This window comes from Acanthaster planci, linkage group LG03, assembly GCF_054643075.1.
Source record: "Acanthaster planci isolate LZ-2023a linkage group LG03, COTS_SCS, whole genome shotgun sequence".
In the NCBI taxonomy this organism is placed as follows: domain Eukaryota; kingdom Metazoa; phylum Echinodermata; class Asteroidea; order Valvatida; family Acanthasteridae; genus Acanthaster; species Acanthaster planci.
The window spans coordinates 9,993,340-10,017,774 of NC_141779.1; the positions used below are offsets into that span (position 1 = coordinate 9,993,340).

The following is a 24,435-nucleotide window of genomic DNA, read 5'->3' on the forward strand; positions in this document are numbered from 1 at the left end:
CCACTGAGCGAAGGGTTCTTACAGTGTGCCATCACACATGGACGTCAGACAAACCCCCAAGCTATAAATGTACATGTACGTAATAACCTTCAACAAGGGTCTAGTCCATGTACATGCACATCTGTTTACATGGTAAATGTACATCCCCAATGTAAATCAATGCAACATGATTTCATGCAATCTGACACCTGGAACGAATACAAAAAGTCTTGTAATCATGAAATGTCCACACCATATAAAAGGACTACCAAGTTCCTGCTAAACAGGCACTGCAAACATACAGTATACACGCTAACATTTTGCAATGGATTCCTTGTCATGCTGCAACAGGGTGCTCTTTTTTTTACAAGTCTACTTACCCATAACATAATGTACCCCCCACACATGTACATGTACACGTACATGTACACGTGCTAAGTGTGTAGGAGGAAATAACGCCCCATGTCATTCTTTCAGTTTGTAAAAACAGGAAATACAAATGGAAAAACGTGCCTAAGATGAGGTCAGATACATGTACATGTGCACACATGTACATGTGCACACAAGTACATGCAGACATACAGTACATACATGTACATGTACTACATGTAGTACTCTCAGAGTGAGTATCACTTTTAAAGGAAGTGCTGGCCAATGGACCAGAGTGTCGTGTACATGTACTAAACGTGTACGAAGATTTCAACTCGAGTAATTCTGTCCATTTTGTGCATACACATACCAGGTACTTCACAACCAAGTACTGGTACACATGCACTGTACATTTGTACCCAATAAGCCTTTTGCGAGTGAACTTTGACCCAAATCTGGTACACTGAGTTCTTCAAATTCAGGTGAATACAACAACTTGCATTCTCCTTACTAACACCACTGTTGCTATACCTCGTGATTCGGGGCAAGCTTTTGCTTAGTTACATACATGTACATGTAAGAGATGCCTTGCAACAATACACTGTTCTCAATGGATAAGAAGGGCACAAAGGAACCAGTCCATTCCAGAGATGGTGGTTGCTATGCGAAAGCTTGCCCAGAATCACAAGGTAATGTATAGCAACAGTGTCTTTAGTCTGGGGAATTCAAATCGTTATGTTGATGTGCAGTCAGATAACTCAGTGCACCAGATTTCATTCACATTTAACTTGCAAATGGCTTATTCTTAACAGTACAAATGCATTCACTCTTGTGCACAATGCCAGGACAGAAATAAATCAGGACATATCTGTATCAATTCTACTCCCACTTATAATTCTGTAGTTTCTCTCCCCCCTCCCCTGCCTACACAACTACATTGTATTTCAAATCATGGAGGTATCCAAATTACAAGTAACTTTAACAGCTGCACAGACATGTATATGTGTAGCTTCCATAACTTAGTCTCACGTGCCACAATACCAGGGACGTTGAAAACTCATACAGTTATGATGAGTCAGAACAGAAAATGAAAAGGAATTACCTACCAGCACCAGCACCATCTACATCTTAAAAATGAATGCATACTTTTATACACACATGTACACATGTGCATGTTCACAAACACTGTACCTTACTGATATGTGGCATTTTACATGTTGCAATAATTTCATATATGGAGGTCTGAGGGTGACAAACCGTAGATAATTTCATGTGCCTACCTGTGCAGTCAGATCAGAATCGGCCGCTCTTGTTCATTAAGATTCCACACTCATGAGTCATAGTTATGCTCTATGGCAATAGATTTGGTTCCAACCACGTGGAAGGATCTCCTGCACGATGCATCTATCTCCACTCTATCCAGGCGCTGATTTCCTCAAGATAATAATGCCATTCAGCCCGCGAGGCCCGAGGGGGGATGGCTTTGATCGCTGCCATGGCAACCCGGATAAATATTGGTACACACCCTCCAAGTGTTCCGAGTGGAGGTGTCTTAGGCCGAACATGAGATCCTCTTTCCACTTCAAATAATTGTAATATCTTGTGGGTGGGGGGGGGAGGGGGAGAAGATCACCGCAGGTGGCATCTTGAAGACTGTGATGCTGGAGAAATTAGACACTGAGCAAAGATGGTGATTAACTGGGAAGAGTAGACCGCTCCTGGCACATCCTTGGATTTTTCTTAATAATTAGATTCAACCATTAATCAGAAGTGGATGTGTACTGGTCATGTACCGGTACTTGTACAGCCAGCATTGGGTGTTCACCGTTTGACAAGAATTGTACCAGTATATATGTACATGTACATACAAGCTGTGTTTTAACTTTGGAAACAACCACTACATTCAAGTACATGTATAAACTACATGTCCATGGTTAAAAAGAGACGATTCTTAAGACATGTAAAATCATATTGAAATCGGAGGATTTGAGAGTGTTAGGTCTATAAAGTACTTGCATCATTTCTGGTTGGGGGCAATTATTTTCCTATTTGTTGATGGCATGACTAAACAAACCTCAGCAGGTAATAAAACGTTCATTATCCAGGACGGAACCTATATGTACCGGTAACCACAAGTAATTACATGTACATGCAGCCTGCTGAATCTGACAAATTACAATTGTCAAAAAAAAAGGAGATTAGAATTGCAAAAAGTAACATCAAAAAGGTCATCTAGAAATCTCTGTGTTTCAATTTCATGCAGCCCTGCATCCAGAGGTTGGGGTCAGGGGTCCGATCTCTCTTCTCTCTCCCTCCAAGGGGTTTTCCCCTCCTCCAACTGAAATTGTACAGTAAGATACTGGTACATGTACCGTGTAAGTGATGATCTGTGGCCGAAAAGATGCATTCATTAGAGTCGATCAAAAGAAGGAAAGTGTGCCAAATAACATCCACCAGCTGGACATGATTTATGGTACGAGCCACAGTCATGCAGACACAAAAAGCTCCAAATTCTGCATATAGACTGCTGAACCGACACGGTGTTCGAAAAACACTTAAAAGTTCACTGCTCGTATGAACTAAAATCCAATGGAACTTTCCCTGTCACTGGACATTTTTGGATTATGACAGGTTAGGAAACAATTCTGATGATTTACTGTTGGGTTATTATACCACATACACGTACGTACAAATACACATTTACATACAAATGATACAGTATGTACAGTAGGTACATGTACATACATGTACATGTACATGTACGTGTACCGGTACTTGTACATGTACATGCATGTACATGTACGTGTACCGGTACTTGTACTTGTACATACATGTACATGTACGTGTACCGGTACTTGTACATGTACATACATGTACATGTACGTGTACCGGTACTTGTACATGTACATGTATGTACATGTACGTGTACCGGTACTTGTACATGTACATGCAGTGCTGTACATGTACGCTTCATTCAACATGTAATTTGAAAGTTTAGGCTTTCCATTGCAGGTCCTGTAGCATTTTTCAGCATGATAAGTGCAGTTTTGTCTGAATAACAATCATGACAATGTGAATAATGGGATTTTCTTGGGGGGGGCAGTGGCATGCAGTGCAGAACCCATTATTTAACCACATCAATTCAGACAATGTTTTGTTAACAGATACATGTAGTACCGGTTGTACATGCAATCACGCTATTTGTTTTATGTACATGCATTGTACATGATTCTGGGAATTTATAGAGGAAGTTAGCACATAATTTCATCAGGGAGGCAATAAGATTGACCAGCAAAGGGCAACTTTGAAGCACAAAACAGAATTGCGCTTTCCTTGATTTTTAGGTAGGGCAAGTTCTTCATAAAATGGACCAAAACGCAACTCCTCATGTGATTCTTCAAAAATCCTAAAAGAGTGACTCTGATCACGTAAATACCAATTAGCACCTTCAGATTTATAAAAATGATTATTTGGGGATAATTAGGCATACTGTGTACATTTGGTGGACATTTGGTCGGCTAACAGTGCAAATCAAATGGAGTTGAATTCATTTCAAGTTTTACGTCACAGTGTTTGCACCAGAGGACTTGATTTCAAAACTTAAGAAGGGAAATTCCGTACATTTTTCAACTGATGTATTTAGAGCACGTACGAAATAACTTAATAAAAATATAAGCCATGAAAAAAGAGCAAAAAATTGACAGAAAATGATGAGAAAAGTTTGGCTCTCTTCATTCTCTTACCATTTATAATCACTCTCAGTATACCAGCATATCTACCGGGTACCAGGTCTTATACCTTTCAAAAACCGGAAATAAATTTTAAACTTGGCTGCATCAAAAATGTATGAGCACAATATATTCATTGTGAACGTCATATTTGATGATGTTTGAGAATTTTGACAAAATATGCATGACGTCTCAGAATGCCGGAAACACTGTCCAATGTCACAATATCCCACGTAACCGTGGGATATTGATGGAAGCCGCAAAATTGCCACGATTGGTACATGTATTTTGGACTGCGGTTTTTGGAAATGTACTTGAAGAAAATGTGATCAGTCCAGTCGTAGAAGGATGATGGTTTGGGGGTGTTTTTTGCACTTTTTTTTTCAAAGCTTATGTTGTACATCGATTTTGATTTTACACTCTGTTTTTTTTTGCACAGATTTTTTTTGACAGAATCCAATGACAGTCGCAACTGCCAACTTCGGGACCCGATTATTTGTGAGAGGTATTTTTCAATTTTGTGATTATGATTTTAGTATGTGTAAATATTATCACCTCTCATTACATATAAATCTGTGTAAAATACATGTAACTGCAGGGATTATCACTCATCGGTAACTTTTATTGGCTAGGACGTTCAAGACTTTAATTAATCAACTCCAATTAAATTGAAAATTGAAATGGCCCATATTTTGAAGAACCTGCCATATTCCAAAAAAACCTGTATAATGCAATGCACGATTCAAATGCACTGGACAGGATTGTCTTTTTAAGAAAAAATTATTACTGTTACAATGTCATATAGTGTAACACAGTGCACTTTCCTACCTGAGTGATATGGTGTGTCAAAATGCATGTGCTACAGAACAGTGTGATACTCAACGAACTTGCAATGCATGAGCAGCATGTACATATTTCATGTACGTAAATTTACATAGAGCATGTTGCACGAAAGAAGAAACTTCTGGGGAATTTTACAGTATACACTGTACATGTATACTGTACAATTACACATGTGGGAGTAATTTGGCAAGGAATACTTGTGCAAAAACTTTATAAATATAAATATATACTATACACATACCAGTACATGTACATGTACGTGAAATTGAGAAACGTGTATCGTGTATTCATACATGTACATGTATGTACATGTACTACTACATGTATGTACTGTATGCCCCATCTGGTTATGTGAACTTTGGACACTTCCCAAAATATCCCAAGATTGGCCTAACATGTGCGCGCACAGGCCCTACACGTACAGTCGGCCTACATATGTAGTGATATTTCCTTTTTATATACATGTACATGTAGCACACCACAGTTCAATGAAAAAGCCCACCGACATGTATCATCAAAAACTTAACTGTGGAGTACATGAGGGGTAGCAAGTTTTAACACGCACAAAGCAAGTTATTGCTAGCATAAAAAGGCCTGTGCAGATGGCAATGTGTAACATGGAAAGCCATAACTGACAGATCGTTTAATGTGGGCCTCTGGTTAGGATAAATCTTCATGTAAATCCACATGTATGCACGGATGTAGATACCTGTGTACACGTACATGTATGTCCAGTATCAGGTTAAGATGCATGTGGTACATTGCCCACTAGTGCTGCAAGTAGGTGCCAAGGTTCGGTTCAGACACAGTTTGGAAATTTTTTGCTGAACTTCGGTTTGGTTCAGGTTTGGAAATGTACACATAATGCACACTGAGACATCGAGAGTACGCTACGAACGAACATGTCGTATATAGTACTTCCATGTGTAAAATGCTGTAATGCAGGCAATGAATCTCCTCTCTGTCCCCATCCACAAGCAACTTCGATGTGAACATACATTTTTTTTTTCCTAAACTGTTTTCCCAAAGTTTGTTTGGGAGTTGAAATTCCATAGAAAGTTATTGTTGGAGGTGTGACAGTTTCCAAACTTGTTTTGCCAACCAAAAGTGCTTGTGTTTGGACCACGCTTGACTCAACAAAACGATCGTCAGTATTCTTTCCCAAGACGGCGCCCACGTAGCCAAAGGGGGCAATTTTCCATCAGTCTTTTTGGAATGGATAACGGCATTTTGTTATTCGAGCTTTGCGAAAAACTTAGAAATCTTGCAAAATTCCATTACGTTATATTCACATTACGATTCCGATCAAACATGATCAACGAAAGGCAAGTTGGGCCACCATGCGAACCAAATCTTGCGAACCAAAAGGAGCGCTGCACTACATAAGCACAATTGGATGTAGTGAAGATTTAGAATTGTTGTGCAGCGGAAATGCCGTACGTTGTGTGTTCTGGGTTAATTATTAGTCAATTCTCACCACATGCTTTTTACAATCACCGTGTGATGCGGGGCCATCATAAGTTTAGTATACATGAACATGTACAGTACATGCATTTATAGTACATGTGTACATGCATATGTACCACCACTGGTGCAGCACAACTGTTATCCATTTTTCATTGTGTTTGCTTCTTTATGACTTTTTTGCGTACATTCCGTGCCCTATCAATGTCATGCCATATTAAAGTTGAACATTCGATTCTAAAGTGCCATGTTCGACAATTTTTGAATCAGTTTGGCGGTTCAGCTGCAGCACTATTGCCAACCACTCCCTGTTTTATGCAGCATTCAGCTAAGTTCATTTTCATATGTGTACATACATACATGTACGTGTACATGTATGCACCCACAGGGTTAACTGAGCCATTCTGCATTTTCCTTGAATAGACTGGCAACACTGTGAGGCTGCTTTATAAAACACAATGCTATCCACTGTGCCATTATGACCACAGGACTACCAATGTAATTTTGGTAAAGAAAATATAATTGAAGAAAACACTGTGTACATGCACAGAAAAATGAATGGACTGCGTAAACTGCAGTCAATTCAAGCATCATTTTTCGTGAGTGAATTTATATGTCAGAAGCACTTGTACTAAATGTAAATCTTCCTCGGCCTTTTTATCAGCAACATTAAAATTGGACCTTTTTCCCCAACAGAAACACATTTAATATGCTGTACAATATTTTTATAAATAATTTGCCACAATGACACCAACACTCTGAGCACATTTCACTGGCGTGAAGGAATGCTTTTCAATGGCAGATCCTTTTATTGAAACCTTTATTGGGATATGAAAAGGTTGCAACCTTGGGCTGTGGTTTGCAAAATAAAAGTGTTACCCTTTAATTGGAAAATGCAGGCCCTTTTCAAAAATCACCCAAGTAAATTGTATGCACATGCGTGAGACAAGTAAACTAAAAGTACTCACAGGTCCACTCATGTTTTTACAACCATGTACAAAGAACAACCATGTACTCATGTACATGTACATGTACATGTATGGTACATGTGTACATGTACCAGTCCATACATGTAGGTGCACATGTAGACTTTACTGTACATGAAACTACAGTGTACATGAACAATATGTAAAAGTCATCCAAAAGCATTTGTACAACTTTATTGCAAACTGGCATAGGGGGTTCAGGAAGGAAACTGACTTTTTAGTTCAGTTGATAAATGTGGTATGCTTCATTATATTTGTCCATGCCATAAACACGTACCGGTAGTCCATTGTTGTACTTTTTTGGATGTACATGTATGTAGATGAAGCGGTTGGTTTGACGCAGAGTTTTCCTTAAAAAGGGTTTTCATTCCTCTATAAGCATCATGGTCAATAGTCATTTATCCAATGTGCATGTGCATTAGTTGCTCACAGTTTTACACGCATGCTTCAGATTCACACCTGATTTTAGAGTCAGAGCACTACAAAAATTTGAAGTACAATTTTTTCCACTGAGTTACGGCACATAAGACTTCGACACTATACATTAGCTATAGCCTACATGAACATGTACATGAATAAGATATTGTAGGTAGACACAGATATTTTTTGGGTATATCCTGGGCATCAGGGACAATGAACACTGCACAAGAGCTCTAAAGTTGTGTCAAAAGAGACCCATTAGGGCAACACTTCAATGCATGGACATAAATAATTTTTCCCTGCAGTGACAAATCAGCCATCAAAAAATGACATGTCCTAAAAGTCAAAGTTTATGCAATATACATGTAGAAGAATTTACCAGGAAAACATTGAGAATGTTTCAGACCAGTCTCAAAGGGTTTATGCAAAGCATTGAAAGTGATGTTCAGGTACAGAACTCTTTCTCAAGTGAGTATGGCACATGTACATGCCCATTTTAGGCTTGCATGTACATGTACATGTACACATTTATACAGCTTTAAGAAACTGCAGTGCCAATGTACATGTATGTACTTTATGCAAGAAAAAACACACATACATGTACAGGTGCAAATTGTGCATAACCTTTTTCAGACCAAAATACTGCATCCACGTATGTGTATATCTATGTGCATCCGAAGTAAAATACTCCAGAGATTCTGCACGGCAACAACACAAGGATTTACATGTACAAGTGCACTACATGTACTGTACATGTACGTGCCATCAAATGTGCTTCCGGCACTGCAGTTTATCTACTTGATAACAGGAAGCAAGCCCAGAGACATGACCAAATTTGCAGAAATAAACAAGTTCACCAATGCACTAAACATGATTCCAATGGACTACATTCTGTTAGTACTTTCATTTAATAAGAGTCCCTGTTCTGTGATAAGGGGCGGGGGAGTGGAATATCCTATATATGGACTACAGTCCCGGGGATGGCTATTTTTGTAGAAAAACTGTGCCATATTCTAAACATGCATATATTGCATGACATTTCCTCAATGTACAGCAGAGCCTATGAACGCCATGCAAATTTAATGCTGAATACACTGATGTACATGTACGCGACAATCTGTGGCAAGTGGAGTCATTTGACAGAGACTTATTCAATTCCGTAGAAAATGAAAGCAAATTATATTTCACTGACGAAGCATGACAAAATGAGAGTGCTTTCAAGTGGTCTGAATATGTGTAGAACAAATGTGACCAAGATGAACCCCAGTGGTTGCATACAAGGTCAACATCTATACAAGTGTACGTGAAAGTTTGACGTGAACATGAAATATACCGTCCATGGAAGACCCTCTGAATACAGCATGTGAAACTACAATTGTAGGTGCGTGTACACTTTGTCTGCGGATACCAGTGTTGTAGTCACATATACGTACATTTCTAATTTGTACTATCTCTTCTCCCAAACATGCTTGCTGTGAACAAAATGAAAGAAACACTGACAGCAGACAGGAAATGAAGTCAGTATAAGAGGAAAAGAACTTATCGCACATGAAACTGGAAACTTGATAGTTTTGTGATTGAAATATTCTCAGGAGTGCATGTATGTACCTCTGTCTCCAATGCTTAGTTCAAACAAGTTTTTGATTGCCCAAAGTCTACTTGAGCAAGAGTACATGTATATGCAACATCTACATGTATATTATGCAGTGTTTATCCAAACCAAACATTCTTAATATCTGCCAGTTACTATAAGTTGACTTTCAAAAAGCTCTTGATTAATCAACTGTCTGTTTATACTGACACACAGGTGCATATTACAGAAAAGATAATATGATGTCCCATTGCTTCCTACTTTATACATGTAGAAATAATAACATTAACAATGGCATTCAACCCAACTAAACTTTTTCTCTATGTGCACTGCATTTTGCGAAAAAGCCCATAAATTTCTGGCATGATATTTAATGCAAGCTTCTCTTGTTAGCTTGTAGTCATACAGCTGCATGATACATGTACTTGGAAACTTCCAAACTTGTACCAGACACTGCAGTGATCACTGCCTACTTTATGTACCATTACCGCACAGGCAGGCAGGCAACAAAGTCTTGAATATTGAAGATTCCCTCAAATTCAAGACCTAACTGACATGACTGAGGAGAAGATGTTTTGTTGAAAAAATTCACTGGGAAGTATACATTCTGTTCGGTGACGGTTCATTAAATGCCACTTTGGTAAGCCTATGTGGGACATCGCAAGATTGCAGAGCATTGGTCATATCAGGTTTTTTTTGGGAGGGGGGGAGAGGGAGGGGAGTTTTCCCTACCCATTTGACACATGAGATGTCACCTGCAATTTCCTAAGTACATTTATGAAGTGGTTGTACAGTGTCAACAACACAGACTATTTGCTAAGTGTGAGCAGATCAAGCATAATCTTTGGAAATGGGTTCGTCCATGCCAAAGTGGAAATTTGATCACACTATTTATCAACTTAATTATCATCTACAGGTAATTCTTGTGGCCATTTCAAATTAATTTTTAATCACTCACACCGGAACAAAATCGGTTGGGAGAGGAATTTATATTTCTTATTTTCATAAGTTTCACTTCTTCACATCCACTCTGAATTGAGGAAAGTGACATCTGATATGTAGCACTGTATCTGTGCCTAGAACATCGTATCAATACCATGACAAAATGATGGAAATCTATGACCCAATAACGAAATTTCTTGGACTACTCGGACCTGTAAAGTTGTAAATAAAATCACGCATTCTATGCACTCATTTCTGATAATAGAAATTGCACACAATGTTTGAAAATTTCCATGACTTTTCAATAACTTCAGTTATTTTTACAGGCCTGGAAAACGAAAACAAATTTCCATGATTCTCCAGGCCACGGGAACCCTGTTTCAATATAGAACATTATCACCTGTCACCACTTACAACTCTGTCCAAAAATTGCAGCAGAAATTATTATTTCCCAATAATTTTTACTGGGCTTGGATAATTGGCTTTACTTCACAGGTTATTACTATTACGTTCGGGACTTTAATCATACAACTGTGATTGAGATGAAGGATGGGCATGGTCATCAGTGTCATGACTCCCCTCATTTCATCAGACACTGTGAATTAATTCAAAGGTGTTCACTTCAGGAAATAACTCCCAAGTACATTGTTGTCTCATGGTTTGTATTTTGTAGAACTTGCCAAACCTCATCCATAAAAAAACAGCGGTCTGAAGAATTTGGACCCTACATGTACTTATTGCCTTTTTTAACATATCGGCTCGACCATTTTGCAATAAATAAATCCCTGAATTGTACGGAAGGCAGAAACTTTATTAGTCTCACAACTTCACAACTAAATCTTTGCAAGATATTATCACTCCTTGAAGTACATACTTCTCAAACGTGTGTAAACAGCTAGCTTGACAATGCAGCATTAATCGCGCGTACCAAACGCGTCCTGATATTACCGCCCTGTCACTTGCAAAATGGTCGAGCTGATATGTGATTAGTGTGGCTCCCTGACAACAGATTTCCCAGACGTCTCTATAAATAATCTTGGCAGGAGTAGTCAAAATTATGGGGACTGGTCTCCAAACTCCAAAGCAACGTAAACATTTGTTACGCGAATGCACTGTGCCTGTTTTGTCACGTGATGTACGGCCACAGAGAATGCAGACGTGTGCGGATCGTCGAGGGATGAGAGGTAAAGATTGTAGAAAGAACCTCATATTTTGCCAATAATATGACAGCTTAAACACTACAAAATACAATTGATAATAGAAGTTTTATGTGTTAGCTATTATTAATAGGGTCTTTAGGAGAAGAATTGCTTTAGCAAGCGCAAACAGATATATCTCATCTGGTAGGCTAATTAGGCAGCTTTTAAAATGCCATAGCGTGCAAAACCCAAAAAAAAGATCGCTTCAGTAAGGTCCATGGAGTAGTACCCTACCGTTCCGGAAGTAATACTAAACGTGCTAAATATCACTTGTAAATATAGCTTTTTCACCAACTACATGTACCAGCAGTAACAATGCTTATAACCTGATAACATGGTCCTCTTGAAAATCAGTCACCATTTAATACCCATGGCATCGGCACTGCATGGAATTTTATGTCTATATCTGTTCTGTGTTCACGATTGGTACGTGGTACAATTAACCTTTTCAACATTTGCAATGCATTGTGGGTTTGGATGACAAACATGCAATGCATTTTATGCACAACTCTAAGGGAGAAATGTACCTGAAAACGTTAATCTGTCTCCATTTTATGCCGTACTCCAATTCAAGCCACCCCCTTCTGACAAAGTGTTGGATTATTGATTTGGGACGAAGATATTCAGAAAACTTCAAAGTTTAAAGCTTAGCAGAGAAGGAAAATTTGGAGAATTTCTCCCATTTTTTGTCACGGACCGTGCTTTGACTACTTCGTGAATATTAATGTTCTCGTGTTGTCCAATCAAATTATGACTTGCAGCTCATTCATCCCACTTTGACCCGTCTTGTTCATTTTCAGCCTGTAGCGTGACTGGTGCTCTTAAAAAGGGCAATTAAGGTTGATTTGTTCTTACAAACATTTGGAAACGGATTTGAAAATGTTTCTTGTACAATCTGATGCATAAGACGCATGCATCTGTGAGTTGATGAGTAGATACATAAAAAATATGTAGTAGAAAACTGTAAATTGATTTTTGACTGGTTCACTTCCCCCATAGGGTTGTTCATAAAATGCATTGCTTGTTTGTTATCCATATCCATAATGCATTGCGAACGTCGAAAAGGTTTATTTCCTGAATGACAGCCCACACTAGATTAGAGGGGTCAGAGCCCTTATTTAAGAGGCAGTTTATTCTCACGTGATCCAAATCCTCTTTTGATTTACGCCCAAGGCACGGTATTTGAACTATTTCTGCATTCTGCCTTAAGTATGAAAACGAAGATGTGCCCCGGCACTCAGCCTGGCCGCCATTGGAAAAACACATAGGCCTAGGCCTACACCTACCTGTTCGTGCCGGCACGGTGATAGCGGTGGCCTCGCTATCAAGCCACCTGACAACGGCGCCACATTTTTTCTCGATTTCAACGTCTGAGCGGAGATTACTAATGACAATCCGCAATGAATCTTACAAACTATGCAGGAAGTTCCTCGGAAAGAAGACACCTCGTGGAACACGGAAAACACCGATGAAAAGCCCCGCTAAACATGCTAACACTAACAGTAAACGACCGAACGACATCAGTCCATCCAGCCAGTTAGAGAATGTGTAATGTACGTACCTGTTATCTCCTTATCAATAGAGAGTCTGGTATCCCTCCTGTTAAAATTAATGTCAACATTTCGCGGAACTGGGCACCAGACGAGTTTTTAGTCCAATCAATTAGACCGGGTTCAATGACGTTCCCAATACACAGTGTGAAATCGATTGGGTATAACTTTCGCGGGTATCCAGCCGGATCTCTATGTATTTTATAAGGCTGTGACGAGAGTAACCAGTGTGGAAATTTTTCGATATTACAAGAATCACGAGTGTTTCTCATGTCGGCCAAATTCTTTCTGTGATCGAGGAGAATTTTTTTCGGATGCAATACCCACCGCCACGCCGTTGCCAAGCAACCGCAGCTTAAACATCGCGCGAAAGACTTCGACAAACCGTAGTGATGGATGGTAGAAGCTGATCGGGAATATCGCCGGAGAACTTGAGGTCAAGGTCGCAAGGGATCTGACATTGATTCCGGCCATTAGATTGAAAATTATGTATGATGTTTAGTATTTCAGTCAGAATGCTGGTTGCTTTTTAACTGTCAGGAATGTGGTGATACTCATAGGTTACGTGTATGTAATTCATGGTTTTTTTTAAACTTTGTAAAGAGGAACAACTACTTGATGTGATGCCCCCTTAGGAAACTTTGCTTTGCAGAAACAGAGTTATACCGTTGGAAGTTTAGTAGCTTAGACAGGAAAATTCGACAGAATTTTGAATGAAAAATCGTTTGAGCAGTTACCCGCCTGAGAAGCTGTAAGTATAAGGCTTCTTTTCAGGCAAGTATGGAATCGACAACTTTTTTTTCAAATGTATTGTTATTCGTCCCATGTCCACATCTTGCCGCCTTGAGTCTTCTGTAGATTTAGCTCTTGCAATTAGCTGGAGGATGGGAAATCAACCACAAATGCCCCACGGGAAGCCATTTGAGCAGTTGCCCCAAAGTGAAATTGTCAAATTAAACGAATACTCCCCTACCAGTTCGTATGTCCACGAACATCGTTTTTTTAAAAGGATAACATCGCTGTTCCTAGCCCCCGGAAAACAATCACTTCGTGCATTACAGATTGAATGAGGGCGCTATTTGTCCAGTAAGAAATGAAAACTCCCGAGAAAACTATCAAACACATTTTAGTTACAATGCAAAAATCTCGAGGAAAAAATGGCTCCCTCGTGTATACAGTAGTCATTGGCGTCGATCAGTGGGGGACGCGGGACGGTTATGCCCCCCCCCCTTGCTTTTTAAGGTGGGGTATTTCATATGTCAATACCCCTGATTTTTATTATATTTAATTTAACAGCTCATCATTGCTCACTAACGCCTCCAAAGTGGAAAACAATGTTTGAAAATGCGTTTAAAATCGAAAAAAAGGTCAAAAATTGCAATCTGTCGCCCCACAGATCATCACAGCTTTTAAGCGGGCCCGGACACAAGCCTATAAGCGCTTCGCGCTCGCATTGGTATTGCCCCCACCCTAGTTTTTCAGAAGTGATTAACCTTGCCTGTTTGGGACATGCATGTATCCTCCGTCCTTGAAAAGAGAAGAGACGCTTTCCCCGTGGAGAATAAGAAATGTCATTTGCCATCGTCTGAGTCATGGCGATAGGGTTCCATGATCCTGCCGTACGTACTTTTGATTGGAATCATGAAGACCACTCATCAGAACCGTACTTACTCGAGTCAACTGGAGTCCGACTCGAGTCACGAGTTCTGGTGATTTGACTAGAATCCCGACGGGTAAATGTCTCGACTCAAATAATAACTGTAAACAAATGACTTGATTGAGTACGTCTATCATCAGAAGACCAGTGTTGAGGAAAGCTAATAGGACTCCAGGCTAAATAAAGAAAACAGCTTTGCGGGAAATATTTGCAATGACGGTGCCGGTTTATCGTGTTGGCATCATGTTGCGAATACAGTATCCTGCATGTATGCCCTAAATCGCAGCCCGTCGATGTCTGTTGTCCTTCCTCCGTGGTACAGCAAACATACATCATGTCATGGACTTTAAAAATGCATTTCTCAGCTCTTGGTTTCATCATTGTCTTGGTAATTCCTATTAGGCAATATAGCATCCAGTTGGGAACGCCTGCTAAATTTATGACCACACAAGGCCCGACTAGCAGACCTGTTATAATGTCTGACTTGATTTTCCTGAAGTCTAGGCCTATGCGATCTTGTAAAGAATAGGCCTATGGGTCCCATTTCCGTATGCACAGGAATTAACTTTACTGCCTTCATTGAGCTGCAATCACATGTACCTTTTTGATTTTCATGAAGAGTAAAATGTGATGTCACCAAATGCTGTGGCCCAGATGTGGATAAAAAGGAAAACAAAACCGTTTCTCTTATGTTAGTTTTATTGTGCTCAATTATTTGTGACTCGAATTGACTCAAGGTAAATACGGCAGTGATTCGACTCGACTACACACTGTGACTCCACTAGACTTCTTTACCTAATAACTCGACTCGAGTCACTGCGTGTGCATTAAAAAATCAGACAACTCGAGTCACAAAATTCAGCGACGCGTGACAACTCTGCCACTCGTACCACTGGATATAGTGTAGCCTAGGTATGTAAGCACAGCGCATTTAATCGCGAGCTGGGACAGTGTGGAATTCAATCTGACCCCAACATCGGGTAACCTTTGGCTCCAGATCGTGTTGAGAGACCTTTAGTCAAACCATTAAGGTCTTTCCCTTCATCCACGGTCAAACCATCATATGATTTCTCTATAACTTACAATGTGCGGGGAGGGGCCCCACGATTTCCCCCAAAGCGGAGAGGAACAATCACCACGAGCGAACTTTCAGGGTGTTTATATAAATGCGAGCAATAGACCAAAGCACGTTTGCGAGGTCCAAGTTTGAAAATTATGGACTGTAGGAGCTCTACGCAATCTTCGGATTTCTTGAGAGTTTCCATGAAGTATTGTAACTTCTTCGTTTTTTTGCCGTCAGCTGATTACCTAATTAATCAATTCTAAATTTAAGAATGTCATCAAAGAGGAAATATGCACCCTTGTTACGGTTGTTCACTTCCAGCTTATGTGACTCTAATAAAAGTGAATGGTTCTGAGCAAGCGCGACAATGCTGGAGAGAACGTTTGTCGAGCGTAAGACCATGCCTTCTGCCTATTCGTAGTGTCGAAAACTTGAATCTATTTGTGATCGTCTGTGGTAAAACACGCCCTCTCTTGTTCCCACTCAGAGTAAGCTGCAGAAAGTGAGATAAAAATGTTGCCGTGTTATTACGAAGTTAAGGCACAACTCCAACACCAAGACTTAGTATTCCCAATGTAACTAGCAAAAGAAGGTCACACCTGTGGCTGTGACCAACACAAGATCGAAGAGGTTCAAAAACGGATTACTTTCACCATGGAGGTTGGAAAAAATGTGAGGAGTGCTGTAACAAGAGATGGCTTGTTTTTGTTTTTAATGCGGCTTGAGCAGAATCACCCCCCCCCTTCCGCTGAAAAGAGCCATGTTGGTGGAAAGCATTCGCTTTGTTGGTAGCGATCCAATTGTAACGTATGCATTTCATAGTTGTTTCTTAACCAACGAAGTGTAGTTCCCGCCAAAGACCCCGCGTTGCAAGGAAAATTGCGCCCTCTCTGTCCACCTCGAGGTTCATAAGCGGCCGGAAAAGCACTGCGTGCGCGAATAGCTCCTTGTGCATTCGGAACGGGACGTAGACTCGCTGCTCAGTGAACAGGCTTTTCCGTACAAGTACACAGGTGGACCACGCCCTCGGTAAGTTGAAATACTTCCTGCCCAGACCCTATCTCTTTTCTGCCAAGAAAGGGGTGCTTCTACACTGTAAAAACGCTGGGCAATTATTTTGCCCAACGCTGGGTACCAGGCAAACTGTTGGGCCAACAGATTACTCAGCTGCGTTTATTCTCTCCTGATATGTGGGCAAACTTGTCTCATTTTAGCCAACGGTTGTAGAAAATGTTATCTGTACTACCGCCTTTTACCCAGCATTATACTCTTTCTGCAAAACAGTTCTGCGATTCACCTGTGTAAATACCAACTTCCCAACTTGGTCACAAGGTGTCCAACACTGGGTAAATCTTTTAGAAAATGACCAACATTTATAACTAAAATGACCAACATCTGGATAACCGAGCTTTGTCTAACTTTTTTGACCAACGCTTTTTCCAGTCCGGAAGAGAAGACGCCCTTTCTTCTAGACATGGACGCACAGCATGTGAAACTATTTATCACTGCCGTCATATTACGATCCAATCGATTGGGTCTCTAGTATGTGGGCACCCACAACGTGGAGCAGCGCAGGTCTCATTTTGGTTCTTCCTGTCGTTGTATGAGGTAGGGTCAAGCTGTGACATGTCAGCTACAGACGCATCTGCTGTTGCTTGTGGTTTATGGCATTGGACAACCGTACGCACTGGGCCCTCATGAGATCGACACAGGAACGAGATGGAGAACACCGAGACGTGGTATATCGAAGGAGAACGCCTGCAATAACAGTTCTCAAAATGTGAACTATGTAAATCGAGCCTTCTTGAAGAGCCAAGCAAGGGGCCTGGTGATCAGTGATTACTTGGAAATAGCTTCCCTCGATGTAGATTCGCCACTTTTCTTGTGCCTATATCACCGTCAAGCATTCCTTCTCCGTAGTGCATGTAGTACTTTATATTGCGTTCAGGAGCTTTTAAGGACCAGCTCGCACCAACGATTGTGTGTAATAGTGGCCACTATTACAACATGTTGTCCTGCAGGAGGAGAGCCCCCCCCCACTTGAGTCGTTGGTATCGACTCAGCATCAGTTCTGAAGTGAGGACGGACTTCAGCTGTAAGAACGACGCTTTGCAATCATCTATCCAGTTCCACTCAACTTCCTTATGTCGCAGTCAGTTAAATGGAGAAGCTTTAGAGGTTTGGTCTCTAATTTAATTAAATAAAGATAGAAATAATTACCCCTAAAGGAAAAACTTGAGTCTCGGTCTTCTCCGGCCGCTTCTTGACTCGACGAAATAGTGAAGATTTAATATATACAATACTGAATACTTAGGAAATGTGTCCTTCCGCGGGAACAGTCACCGTAAGGAGAAAACACTGCCTAATCAGATCCTATCCCCGCATCTGGACACAAGTTGAACTAAGTAAAATGGCTGCTAGATGAAGTAGTGGACCAGTGACTTGTAGAAGCTCGGCTGCACAGCGAAGGAGTGTGTGTGTGTTCTGCATGCACTAAGCTTTTATACTTCTTTGCTGGAATGAAGAGCCCTACCCTGTCCATTGAATTCAATTATAAAAGCCACAGGTCTGAACAAAGAGGGGGATTAACCGACCTCAAAAAAGCCAGGGCAGGACTGCAGCGCTAAAGCTGTTCAGGAATTCACTACATCAGCCCCCTTCAAGATCGCATGTTGGCAGAAAAAGTGATCGATATTAATTAATAAATAGATATTTACAAAAAGAGTATGTGTACAAAACTTTAATTCAGATGAGAAAAGTCTGTATGTATTTTCTTGGCCAGCGCACACGTCTTCCAGATCTTGTGAACCTCTCTGCCTCTCTTGGTGTATTACTGGATGGAGGTTGTTCTGAAGCTGGCGTCTGGTACTTGGTATCAGTATTAGCGACCTTCAACCTGTCAACACTTACAGTACTTTGTTTGCCATTGATGTCCAGAATAAAATATTTATTTTTTCTTTCGATCACCCGATAGGGGCCATCATAGGGAGGTTGGAGTGGCTTTTTAACAGCATCAACACGCAAAAACACATGTGTACATGTAAACAAATCCTTAGGAACTTGACTTTGATGTGCACTAGTTCTAGGTGGTTTTGGTTTAAGCTCCGACATGTAATGACGAAGGCGGTCGACATAACTGGTTGGGTCTAGACTTTCTACATTTTTGACTGGAACGAGTAATTCGCCAGGGAGTCGAAGAGTGGAACCATAAACCAGCTCTGCGGCACTACATCCTAAGTCAGCTTTAAACGATGAGCGAAGACTAAGTAGAATAAGTGGTAATGATTCTGTCCACTTGTTAGGTTCCCTTTGAGCTTTTAATGCTGACTTGAGGGTTCGATGAAATCGTTCCACTAATCCGTTTGCAACGGGGTGATAAGCAGTTGTACGAATGTGTTTGGTGCCAAGAAGGTGCGATAGATGTTTGAAAAGGTTTGACTCAAACTGGCTACCTCTATCAGTTGTTATAGTTGTAGGCACTCCAAATCTGGCTATCCAATTGTCAACAAAGGCTTTTGCGACTGTTTCAGCTACAATATTAGAAATTGGTATTGCCTCAGGCCACCTTGTAAATCGATCTATGCAAGTAAGCAAGTAAGAAAAACCATGAGACGAAGGAAGAGGGCCAACTAAATCTATATGTACTTGGCTAAAACGAGCGTCAGGGGTTGCGAAAGTACCTATCGGTGTCACTGTGTGACGCTGTACTTTTGCACGCTGACATTGAATGCATTGCCTGGTCCAATTCCGAACATCTTGATTAATGGATGGCCATACAAATCTCTCAGTGATTAGACGTTGTGTGGCCCGAATACCTGGATGGGATAGCTCATGTAAAGAGTGAAAAATGTCACGCCTAAATTCTTTTGGAATATACGCACGTAGTCTACCAGTTGATGTATCACAGATAATGGTATTCTGCGATACGAGTATAGGTAGTTCTTCAAAATGAAGACTAGACGATTTGCGAAGCTTTGCTAGTTCTGGATCTGTCTTCTGTTTGATTGCAATTTGGTCAAAATCAATAAAATCGCTGGTTTGACAAACGCAGTGGAAGAAATTGACATCATACCTTGAAAGTGCGTCAGCGACAACATTTTCTGAGCCTTTTATGTGGCGTACGTCAGTACTGAACTGAGAGATGTAGTCTAAGTGCCGAATTTCTCTCGGTGAGTAGCGATCTGGCTTCGATTTGAATGCATACGTTAGAGGTTTGTGATCAGTCAAGATGAAAAAGTCGCGACCTTCTAAGTAATATCTAAAGTGGCGAATTGCTAAATATACAGCCAGCAACTCGCGACCAAACGTACTGTATCTAGTCTCTGCTGGTTGTAAACGTTTAGAGAAAAACGAGATTGGTTTCATCTGACCATCAACGTATTGATTAAGTACACCTCCAACTGCCTTGTTTGATGCGTCCACCATTAAACAAAGAGGAGCGTCTGCAAGTGGGTGAACGAGCAAAGTGTGTTGAGCTAGAGCGGATTTAGCTTTGTCAAAGGCAAGTAACTCTCCTTCCGACAGTTCAATTACTTTGTCCTTTCTTTTACACGAAAGGAGGTCCGTCAATGGTTGTAAAATGTCGGCGCAGTGTGGAATGAAACGCCTGTAAAAATTGATCAATCCCAAAAACTCTCGTAGTTTACGAAGCGAGGTCGGAACAGGAAAGTCTTGTATGACTTCAACTTTACTCTCCAAAGGTCTAATACCGTTGGAGTCGATAGTGTGGCCAAGAAATTCAAGGCTAGAAACACCGAACTCACACTTGCTAGGATTGGCAACGACACCATATTCGCGAAGGCGGTCAAAAAGTAGCTTTAGATGTTGCTCATGTTGTTCTGCATCATCACTTGCTATCAGTAAATCATCGATATATGCGTAAACGAAGTCAAGACCATGCAAGACTTGGTCGATGAATCTCTGGAAAGTTTGGGCTGCATTCCTTAAACCAAAGGGCATCCGAATATATTCAAAAAGGCCAAAAGGTGTGATGATGGCCGTTTTAGGAATGTCTTCAGGTGCAATAGGTATTTGATGGTAAGCTTTAACTAGATCAATTTTGCTAAAGATAGTCTTACCATGTAAATTCGTCGAAAAATCGTGGATATGCGGAATAGGGTATCTATCAGGTACCGTAATATTGTTTAAGGCACGATAATCGCCACAAGGCCTCCAATCACCTGATTTTTTGGGCGCCATGTGCAATGGTGAAGACCACTGACTATCTGATGGGCGAATAATTCCTAATTCCAACATATGGTCAAATTCGGCTTTTGCTGCTGGCAATTTATTTGCTGCTAGTCGTCTAGGTCGAGCATTGACTGGTTGTCCAGTAGTTTTTATCTGATGAGTGACGTTGTGCTTGATAGAACTTTCCTTATAATTTGGCCTAGTTATTTCTGGATATTGACTGAGCAAGGAAGTGTAAGCATTGTCACTGTTAGGCATAGCGAATACTGGGCCTGGTGAGTTTACAGACGTTACATTGCCGTTAACAGTGAGATTAGTCTGTGAATCAATCAATCGGCGGTTTTTAGCCTTGAATTTCTTGGCCACACTATCGACTCCAACGGTATTAGACCTTTGGAGAGTAAAGTTGAAGGCTGACAAAGCCACGTCAGCCAGATCTGGGATGAACTTGGCATACCACATCACCACGCCCTGGAATCTCTTGAGGCTCTTCAGATTGTATAGAGCTCGGTAACGGACAACTGGCTCCACTTTGTCTGGATCTGTGTGCAAACTATCACCAGCAACGACATGACCAAGGTACAAAACACACACTTCTGCCTACTGACTGTAAGACCAGACTGGTCGCTCTATAATTTCACGGAGATCATATCAGCCAAGTGTTGGCTTGGTGATGAAGAGTAGATGACAAAATCTTCAAAGTACACATAGCATGCTCAAACAACGCAGTACAACTTCCACGAGTTGCTGGAAGCTGGCAGGTCCACTGACCACACCAAAAGGCGGGACAGTAAATTGGAAAAGTCCTTCAAACGCGAAGGTGGTCTTCTCCTTGTCGGTGCCAATCAATCAGAGCCATCTGATGGTTATCACTTCTCAAGTGCGGAAAACTGAAAAAATGTGGCTCTATGAAGAGATTCTAGGATGTTACCAACTGTAAGCAATTCATTGGTTAAGCAGTTTATTGAGAATCTTTCTCAAAGGTAAAATGACAACGTGTCGGAGACACATAAGCAAGCAAGGAATCAATCAAACATGGATTAGAGTAAAAGGATTAGAGTAAGGGGTGAGAAATCTGATCTGTGGATAAAAGGGCAGGGAATAAAGGTATGCCACGAGAGACGTCATCTGCTACATTGTGCTCTCCAGGAATATGCTTCCACTGCGATGGGTCAGTCGTGCTGTGAATTTCGCAAACTCTGATGGATATGAAGCGTTTGAACCGTCTTGCTTGGCCGCGGATCCATCCAAGTGTGATCAAGCTGTCTGTCATGAAGATTTTTGTATCTATCTGTAGCCGTGTCTCTTCAGTTTTCGTCTTAAACAGGCCTCTGGCAACAACTGCTGCTTGTAGTTCAAGCCTTTATATGGTGAGCTTTCTGAGCGGTGCAACTCGTGACTTTGCTGCAACGAATCTGACACTGAATGTTCCATCCTAAAGTTGCCATGGAACGTAGGCACATGCTCCAAATGCGTCTACAGATGCATCAGCGAAGACGCACAGTGTGGAGTCTCCGGTTGCTGTCATTGGAGTGAGAGATCTTGTGAAGGTAACATTGTCTAGTTCACTCGTCTCGTTGAATTCACTTTGTTCAGGTAGAGGAAGCTCTTGGTCCCAGCCTGAGCCCTGTTGCCAAAGATGTTGCATTGCGATTTTGGATAGAACCACAATGGGTGCTGCGAATCCAATTGGGTCGAATATCTTAACCACTTTGCTTAGAATATTTCTCTTCGTCAGCTTCACTTTACACTGGCCTCCATTTTCAGTAGGTAAGCTGTGCGGCAAGTCCGGCGAAAATTTGAACTTGAAGACATCATTCTGTGGATCCCATACAGTTCCGAGAACCTTTTCTTCTGTCATGACTTGAAGGGGTTTAAGGTTACAGTTCACTGTTTCATGATCGCTCATCTGTAGAGGCCTGTAGAGGTCAGCAGAAATACACTTCAACTCAATTTATTCTGCTTCGCTTTCAATCATGGTCTGGAGTGAATCTACATGGCAATCCTCATCCTCATAACCAACTTTAACTTAAAAATGTTCATAAGCACGGACTTAGGAAGACAATGGACTGGATTAGCAAGTAGGGTGAACATCATGACCTCCACCATTGCATACCACAAATAGTTCCATTTGGGTTGCATAAGATGAAAAATATCCCAGGAATGAGGGAAGCAGAATAGGAAATGCAAGAAAACCCACACAAAATGTACATTTTTTTCCATTTACTGACATATATATCTGAACTACGGTTTGGCAAAACTTTTCTCGGAAAGGGTCCAACCACCGCGCTACATTAGGTTTCGCTCTTACAACAAGGGTTTGGTCTGCCGCACCTGACCGATGAGCTAGGAAAAATCTGCTCTAGTTATAGGATTCTAGAGGCTTGGGTAGGGTTGGCATCTAGAGGAATAAAATATGAGCATCACTGAATAGCTAAACCAATGAGAATATTCCACCTCAAGGGGTCACATGACTTCCTGCTAGAGTCATGAGCAAGAATCTAAGTGTAATGTGTAAAAAGAATAAGAAATCATATATACAAAGTGTAGAGCCAGGTGCGTGAAAGTGCTTACCCGGTCATCTTTGGTGAATGACTGACAGTTACAAAGTCTGAGGTTTCTGAATATTAGCATTCCAGGGAACCTTACCACGCCCAACCACACAGCCACATTGAGGGGAATCTCTGACATGTCAAACTGAGCAGAGAAAACACAAGGACAAAGGAGTGAAGGAACACGGGATCACGCCAGAGTACAGCATGAATAACTTCATACAAAATTAGCGTCTCTGCTACATGTCCATAATGCATAGCTGAGCTAAATAAGAGACCTTGGGAATGCAAGGAACGAGAACAAGTACAACAAGGGGGCACTAGAATTCCAAGATTTGCAGGTGCGCAACACTATTCCCCCTCGAGTTTTTACAACGTCCTCGTTGTAAATGAAGAAAATAGAGTTCTTGTTCAAAACTTGCTAACGTTCATGAGTAATCCGTGGAAGCTGTAGAGTTTACTGGCAGTATAGAGAAAACACTTAGAGTTCAGTTCATGAAGACTGCCACTGCGTTTTGGGCTGCCACGATAAAAGCTAGTCTAATCTACAAAACTCACGGAACTAGTGATAACACTGAAAAACCAAAAGATAAAAATCATAAGCAAATTTCACTACTGTGTCGTCCTCGTAACCACGGTAGAGAATAATCATTTCAAAACGAATGAGTCAGAATTAGTCCACACAGTTGCTTTGATGATGCTGAGCTAGCTGAGCTGAACTGGCAATCCAGTGTTGACTTCCACCTTCTTGACCTCACAGGGACATCACAGCTTGTAATGCGTGTGGGCTATGCGAGATCCCTGTATCTTGCAGGTTTACCGCGGGGGCGAGAACTTCTCTGGGTGGAGGAGTCAACAGGGGCCTCAGATATTGTCGGAGGGAGTACTGGTGTGGCTTCAGC

At 41.0% G+C, this 24,435-nt stretch overlaps 1 protein-coding gene across 2 annotated transcripts in view; it reads right to left on the minus strand.

Annotated features, from left to right (window-relative positions):
• Nucleotides 1–13,084, minus strand: part of LOC110986656 (mitogen-activated protein kinase kinase kinase 2-like) — an 81,625-nt gene extending 68,541 nt beyond the window's left edge. For both annotated transcript variants that reach the window (XM_022248698.2, XM_022248697.2), the window contains exon 1: nucleotides 12,808–13,084. The gene's annotated coding sequence lies outside the window, so the exon portion shown is untranslated. The remainder of the gene's footprint in view (nucleotides 1–12,807) is intronic.
• Nucleotides 13,085–24,435: the final 11,351 nt, after the last annotated feature.